Below are 8,514 nucleotides of genomic sequence, written 5' to 3'. Positions count from 1 at the left end.
CCAGTCAATAATTTATAATTTTAGATTTATAACTGACTTAGTAAAGTCAAGTTATTTTTTTACTTGCAATAGAAATATCATTTCTATGTATTTACCTTTATCACTCGAGTCGTGGATTTATTTCAGCTTGTGAAGTGAATTAAATCTACAGATTTAATTTAGATTTATTCTACAAGTCACGATGTTAATGGATGAGAAGTCAGCAATCAAAATATGAGAATTTTTAGAGTATTTTGTATTTTTAGCAAGACCCGAGATTAATAACAGATATAGATTTACCAACAGAGAATGATTTATTTTATTCATCACATCACAACTTTACAACTTATTATTCCCTACATCCTTATTTCCTACCTACTACATCAAGAAAACAAACCAAACTTCCTACCTACTATATCAAGAAAAGAAAAGGAAAGGCATGCGTGTGGGAACAAAATCAGCCATTTTAGTAGACTACTCAAGTATAGCCATTAATGCACTCCTTCAAATAAACATATCAGCAACAACTCTCTTCCATTTCACTTCTCATTTCCCCTCCATTCTGCACTAATAACCCACGTGAAGGAGGAACTCCATTCATTGCTCTTCTGCCAAACTTTAGAGTGTATCTATCAACTGATTCAATCACACAGCAGCCACCCAAACACAAGGATCCACAGGTATATACTAAGCTTCCCTATTCAATCCATTAGCATTTCATCCAACAAGCATGATCAGTTAATGAATACTAAGTATATAATGAGTATATGCATAAGGGGCTTAGCAATCACGAAGTCAGTAAGAATTCCTATGATATAGAAACAACTACATGTTTAGTTTAATCTCTTGCATAATCAAATAGGAAACAAGATGATTTATGGGCTGCACCAACTGGAATAACACTAGAAACCAAACTGATGGATTTTCGTTTAGAACACCTTAAACCTGTGTGAGTGAGAGACTTGAAATCGGACGGAGGGGAGGCTGCCCTGTTTCGCCGAACCGAAGAGCGTCGACGGAAGCACAGCTCTGCTGCTCGCCGGACGCGGTCAGAGAAGAACCCCGACGACGACCACAACTCTGATCCCAGGGTCGGCAACGCGACGACGCGGCGACCTTCGCTGCTTCCAGAGCAACAGTCGCAGCGACAACGTTCACAAAGGAGAAAATAGGTGGCGGCTTCGGCTTCGGCTTCGCTTCCTGGGAGAGAAGGGGACGACGATGGCCTCGTCGGACTTCAGAAACAGCGACAGCAACGGCGAAACTTCGACGATTGATGACCGGAGAAACTAGACTGTAACCATTCCAGATTTGGGGAATTAGGACTCAATCTTTGAGTGGCCTCTCCTAAATCTGAGAGACAGCAGCAGAAGTTCGTGCCGACGACACGAAGACGCCGGAGCTTCAGGTGTAGCGGCGGCAGCGGCAATTTCTGATTTGGGGAGGAAATCAGGGCTCCTTCTATATTTTGCCTCCTTCCATGAATCGAAAGGGAGAATAGATGGAGAGAGGAGAAGAACGGGAGGGATGAACGGCGGTCGACGGTCGCCGGGCTCCGGAGCCGCGGCGGCGGACTCCTTGGCTGAGAACGAGAGAGAGAAGAGAGGGAAGTAGCCGATTTTGAGAGTATAGAGAGAGAGATCGATTTTGAGAGAAATGGGAGAGAAAAAGCGTGAACCGTGAAGGAAGAAGGAAGGATTTGGGCTGAAACTTTGGGCCAACTTGTGGGCTAAAATTTAATTGATGATGGGCTCCTATTTTATTAAGTTGGGCCAAATTCTGGGGCTTTATTTATTTTAGTATTTGGGCCGAAAGTTGGGCCTTATTTATTTTACTCAGATGGGCATCTATTACATTATTTCTTTGGGCCGAATTTATTTAAATTAAAGCCCACCTATTTTATTTTAATTGGGCTGTTATATTATCTTCGTTGGGCCTCGTTTGATTTATTTAATTGAGCCCAGCTAATCAAATTATTTATTTATTGGGCCAAGATTTATTTAATTACTTGAGCCGATGAATTATTTCAATTGGGCCTCTCATGTTAATTATTCAAGCCACTTCTACTTAATTAATTATTAGGCTATCTTATGTTGGGCCTTTTAATTATTCGAACTTATAATATTACTTTTCCTCATTATTAAGCCGATTAATTATGAGGTTATAAAGCGAATAAGCCTAAGTATTTATTTCTTTTCTATCGACTACAAAGAGCAGGATTTATTTAATGGGCATATTAGAACACCTTGTAGAAAACGGATTAATTTTAGTTAATTATCCGGCTTCATGAGATGAGACTTAATTTTTGTTTAAATCCGATAGCCTGGATTAATAATAGAATTTCCCGATTATTATTTCTGAATAATAATTCATAAGAGGACCATGCATCGTTAATTTCGTATTCTCATTATTTGAGGATTTTGCTCGAGCAGTATCTTATTTATATTCTCGTAATAAAGGTCAAGCACGAGATTAATAATCAGACAAGGAGCTACTGTACCACAGAAAGTTTCTATCAGGTGGGCATTACTTTTACTATACGTATATAGAGATCCCCTGCGTGTCGTAGGCCTCTTATACGAATGAATGCATGAGATGATTTAACTGTTAATTTCAGTTTCATATATATATATCAAATGAGTTTAAATGTTACGTTCAAGCAAGTTATTTCATGACAAAATCTTTGAGTTAAAGTTATTTCAAGTATTGTCTTGCCATAAAATGTTTAAATTTTAGTATGATATCTATCTGCTTTGGCTTTGCCAATGATGTAATCGAATTCGGGTCCTGAGCAGTTGATAGCTATCCTGCCAGGGCTAGTGTACACCAGTGACCGTGAGTCATCTAGCGGGTTGGCCGGTCAAGTGACCGTGAGAGGTGGCCACCTCTCCGGCACAAAGTTCCAGATATGATAGATTACAAGAGAACTTAGTCTGCAGACGAACTTTAAGAATCACAAATGAACTTAGTAAGCTTGGGCCTTTTTAGCGAAAAACTCCCTTGCTGTACTGTTTATGATGGCATGACAATTTACACTTTTGAAGCATGTATTTTTTATACTTAGGCATACGTGCCCACTGAGTACTTTTGTACTCAGCCCTGCATATATTTCTAAATGTGCAGGTTGAGTAGCTGCCGATGGTGATGAAGTGACGAGCGGGACTCTTTTGTCTTATTATGTATTAATGAACTCTAGGGATACATGTCTTCATACATGTAATCAGAACCTTATTCCGATGCGTATTCAGAAGTTTTATGTTATTTTGGCTAAGTCGGAGTTATCCGAACTTACTAGTTATTTGAGTCTATACGACTAAACCTCCGTTATATTATAAATATCCCTTTTGTTAACAATGATGAAATGCGATCCTTCCTTGTTTGATTATTCCCCTTTCTACCCCGCTTCTAATCTCCCTCCATTAGTCACGGTTTCCCCGGCTTAATTATCCTTAATTAGGGCCGGTCGTGACAGAGTGGTATCAGAGCAGTTCATTTGCTCTGAACCCTAGAGTTAGCCCATTTTTCTGGTATGATCACTAGAATATATGAGTCAGTCAACCAAAGCTCATCACTTCATCACATCGTCATGCTCAGCAAGAAAGAAGGTGGTAATGATTTTAAAACATTGAGAAGTTCACGTTTTATATGAATGTACTGATGCTTACATTCAAGTTTTATGCTTTATTGATTGATTAGATATCTCAATGAACTTAGATGCGTTAAGAATGCATGATCACTGTTACGAGAAGAACAATAGAAGCTAGAAACTCAGTTATATTTCACTATAGCCATGGTGAAGAGCTAAGAAAGAGGAAGAGAATCCAATGAAAGCAGTGCAAGCGGAGTGCCACGCACGAATCACTGAAGCAGGCATAGTTCTTCATTCAGGTTGTTCATACAAGACGGAGCACCTAATCGACTATTGCCTTATTCAATGATAGTTTAAGTATGATATTGCTTATAGCGATGAGTATGACTTATGTAACCAGTTAGCTAATCCCTAATAAGTTGAGACTCACTTCTAGCCTCGATTATCACTAGCTATGACTTGAGGATAACTTTCATGATTCATCAATGAACTTCATAATTAGACTTACCAGGGGTCAAAATGCTTTGTATATGATGTTAATAATTCGATTAAAGCTATCAGCTTATAGTTTCAGGTATTCGGAACCATTCTGCTTACAGTACCTATCATATTAGATGAGGACATGACTGAGAATCCCTATTGATTACGATCACCTACTACGAATTGGAAAGACGAGATGTGATATGGGTACTGACAATTACCAACCATTATGATTGATCATAAAAGTTTACGCAAGTGGGTAAGACGAGAGAAGTTCTCGAAGATGGTTCAGAGTTTAATAATAGCTAGAAGCGCCGACAGTGGATCAATGCTGAAACAAATGAATTAAGATTCTAATGAGACCCTAAGGATATACTCAAGATAAGTATACATACCTTAACCTATCGAGGACATCGCCTCAGTTAGAACGTCTTGGATTAGGTATTTAGTCTGGTAGCCGGAATAAGAGCATTGACTAAGGTCATTCCATGACTTAGCATTACATATGGTGACACATACCCTATAAAGGTGCTCAGATGAGCAAAGGCTATTTCCTTATTGAATGTGTGATGATTCAGAAGGTCTTTTGCAATAACACGGAAGAGTACTTCAAATTATATGGTTGCATTTCAAGCGCTATGTGAAGAAAACACTAAGTACTAGGAGTACTACATAAAGATCATGTAGAGGAAGATTGTTGAGTAAGGTCGAGCCTACCTTATTTCGCCTATAGAAGATGTTTAAGGATTGCATTAAACTAGGAGACAGACTCCAAGTTTGAGAAGCTCTAGAATATTCTCAAGGACATGTTCAAGATGTTAAGAAGAAAGTGGTGATTTTAGACCAAATATACCTTTTGCAGCCAATGAACAAGAGTTGCCAAGTTCGGAAAAGTATTTCCGAGTGACTAAGAAGTAGTTGTGTCGGACCTGGCCAGTCCACATGACCAAAATCTCAGTAGTCGTCATATATGGGTCTCTAAACCTATATATTTAAACTTTCATCTGAAAAGCCAAGCGGGTTCAAATTATTAGGTCATTTCGTTTCGACCTTTTAGTCAATTCATTTCTACCCTAAGGTCATTCCTTTTCAATTGTTTGACAAAATTGTTGAAACACTTTGCCAAATTGTCTTTTGTGATTTAAATCATTGTGGTTTATTAGTTGTTAGTAGATTTCCGGTGACCTAAAAACAAACAAGTATTCACCATATTAAATCCATCTAGCACGTATGCCTCGACCGAAGGGTCAAGCACGTGATCCAACTAGACCATCTCTTATGGATTTAGTAGAACGTTATTTGTGTTTTTCAGAAATGTTGATTGTTCTGATGCTTTTTATGCCCTTATGCTGGCTTAGTTGTTTGACTAGTACTAGTACTGAAACGCTGGTTCACAGGGCGTAATGTGACTAAGTTCTTTTGTGATAACTGCTAGACAACCAGTCCACCATGTGTAGTACTTGGATAGATGAGTAGATCTATATCCAAATGTTAATGAAATAGTCTTTATTGATGTAAATTTCCTATGTCTATTCAGCAACCTATTTGGTGTTTTACGGCAAGTCACTTCTGCCACGTGTTACTTATATACTTGCATGAGAAAGAGTCCGAACAAGATTTGAAAATCAAGAAACAAATTACAGAAGTGATGATATGCATCTGTATGTTTTATAATGTGTTAATGACTATATGTCAACTCATCAGTATGCCACCAAATGAGGGTGTCCGAGAGGAGGGAAAAAAAAATTCCCCGAGATAATGGAAAAGGCCCAGTACCGGGGCCAGAACAAGCCCCACTAGCCATACAACAAAAATGTAGAATATAATAACTATTTCTACGAGAAAATCCACTTGTCTTCGATAAGATAGGAGATCCTACGAAGGCTGAGAAGCTAGTGAGCGCATCTTCAATTTCTTACACAGGAACGTCTCGCGTATCCTTTCAACTGACTTATGGTGGGAAGCAAGGAGGAAGACAATGACAATTGAGTAGTTAGGAATTTTAAGGTGGGAATAGTTTAAGACTGTAATATATGACAAGTATACACCCAAAAGCTATCGCAAAAAGAAAGAAATGGAATTTAACAATCCGAAGCAAAGAAGAACAACAATTACTCCATACGGCATGATGTTCTGTGATACGTCAAGATATGCGCTAGAGCAAGTAGACACATATGGAAAGATGGTTAAAAGAATTCTGTGTCGGACTGAGGCAAGAGATTAGAATGGCTTGGGCAAGCCATGGTGGATCGTCTTACGTGGAGTCGCTTAGCAAAGCGTTATGCATTGAGGCAGCAATGCTGGGAGAGATACCAGCAACTGCGCCTACGTCTGCACCTCCACAAACTCGGGCTCAAAAAAAAAAAAAAAAACTTTTGAGAAAAAAAAAGAGAATGGGATATAGTAACCCTGGCCAAGCTAAGAAAAGGGTCATGGCAGGGGCAGACGTCCCAGCAACGTGGCTATGACACCTCAAAACAGATGGGGGATAACAAGTATGGGACTCCACCCTACCCAAAGTGGAACAAGAACCATGGGAAACTCTCCAGGACTGGTAATGAAGGATGTTGCATAGTAACTGGAATGAACATTATACAAATCGTTACCCGAATAAGCAACAAAGGGCGGGTCTCAAGCTAAATTCGCCTGTTCAAACTCCGCATTTGAGCAATCCAAGCTTTGCCCAACCATACCAAGAGCAATAACCATGCCAGCGGCAGCAACAACAACAATAATAGCACATGTGTGATTGAATTTAGAGTTGAGCATAAAAAAATTATTCAAATTGGAGTGAACAACTCGTATGTTATGCCGATGAGAGACATATACATAATTTTAGGAATGGAATGGATAGTTGAGAACTATGCCACCATCATTTGCAATGAAAGTCAAATTTCTTTTCGACCACGGGGAAGAAACTGACACGTTTTCATGGGATCAGCATGGGTATGAGAAAGACGATCATCTCCATCCCTCAAGCAACAAAGATGATAAGAAAATGGTGTCCACCCTACCTTGTGTAGTTGCACAGAAAACTAAAAACCGAGAAAAGTATAGGAGACGTGACAATCGTACGTGAATTTCCAAATGTTTCCTGGAGATTTCACCGGGGTGCACCCGTTCTTTTTGTAAAAGAATAAAGATGGCACATTGAGAGTGTAAATAGACTATAGAGAGTTGAACAAGGTGACACTCAAGAACAAGTATCCTTTGTCGTGGATAAATGACCTTTTCGATCAGCTCAGATGAGCAAGTGTGTTCTCAAAGATAGATTTGAGATTTGGATGCCATCAACTAAAGATTCAATCAAAAGATATACCTAAGAATGACTTTCTGAACCAGATATAGCCATTATAAGTTCGCAGTCATGCCATTCGGATTGACCAATGCATTAACCGTTTTCATGTAGCTCGTGAATCAAGTATTCCATCCACACTTAGACAAGTTGTCTTAGTTATCATAGGCGGTGATTTGATCTAATCGAAGAACGAGAAAGATCTTAAGGAACACCTGAGGATTATCTTAGAAACGATGAGAATGAAATGCCTTTATGCCAAGATTAGCGAGTGCGAATTTCGGCCCGATGAAGTCACATTTCTGGGACATAATGTCTCATTAGAAGGGATCTTAACATGAGACAGAGAAGATGACTAGAACCAATTAAAGACTAGGAATGTAGTATTAACTGCCAACCGGGCGAAGTTAATATTGTAGCTGATAACTTGAGTTATAAAACTCAATTTAAGTTGGGATCTCTCCTCACCCAAGAGGAGGAACTCATGAAAGATTTTTGTAGAATAAAGTTTAGAAGTTGTTGATGACCACAAGAATCAGTAGAATGGATTATTGTCACGATGGTAGTAACACCCAAATTAAAAAAAAAAAAATAGAAGCGCAAAGAAATGATGAGACCTTGGAGAGAATACATTTATCAATAGGAATAGGCAAGCCTGGACGTTACCACTAGACGTCGGATGCTGCGTTAATGATTGAAGAAAGATCGTGTATCCCACACTAAGAGAAACTCAAAGATGAGATAATGAGCGAGGCTCATGACACATCATATACTAGCCACCAGGGAAGCACAAAATATACCAAGACTTGAATAGACAAATTCTAGTGGGAAGGTATGAAGAAAGATATAGCTTCACTTGTTGAGAAACTCCTAGCATGCCAACAAGTGAAGACCTTGCACCAAACACTGTATGAAAAGTTACAGCCATTGAAGATTTCAGAGTGCAGGTGGGAGCACATTGCAAGAGAGGTAATAGTGGAGTGACTCACGAAATGCGCTCGTTTTGAACCAATACTGATCGCATACGGATCAGACAAACTAGCCCAATTATATGTCTGAAAAATTATGCGTTGCACGGCGTGCCCGTGTCAATTACTTCAAACAACGATTCGAACACCCAGACTGTAGATGAACTTGCATAAGGAATTAGGCACAAGATTTAATTTCAGTG

The 8,514-nt window shown here is 39.1% G+C and overlaps 1 long non-coding RNA gene across 1 annotated transcript; it reads left to right on the top strand.

Moving 5' to 3' along the window:
- Nucleotides 1-280: 280 nt before the first annotated feature.
- On the top strand, nt 281-3,237 carry LOC131007038 (uncharacterized). The gene is made up of 3 exons (XR_009095867.1): nt 281-659; nt 2,439-2,498; nt 3,103-3,237. It is a non-coding gene; the product is annotated as an uncharacterized LOC131007038 (long non-coding RNA).
- Nucleotides 3,238-8,514: the final 5,277 nt, after the last annotated feature.

Source organism: Salvia miltiorrhiza, chromosome 1 (genome assembly GCF_028751815.1).
Source record: "Salvia miltiorrhiza cultivar Shanhuang (shh) chromosome 1, IMPLAD_Smil_shh, whole genome shotgun sequence".
NCBI classification, from domain to species: Eukaryota; Viridiplantae; Streptophyta; class Magnoliopsida; order Lamiales; family Lamiaceae; genus Salvia; species Salvia miltiorrhiza.
The sequence above is the reverse complement of the archived record's forward strand: the minus strand, read 5'-3'. Positions and strand labels throughout refer to the sequence as shown.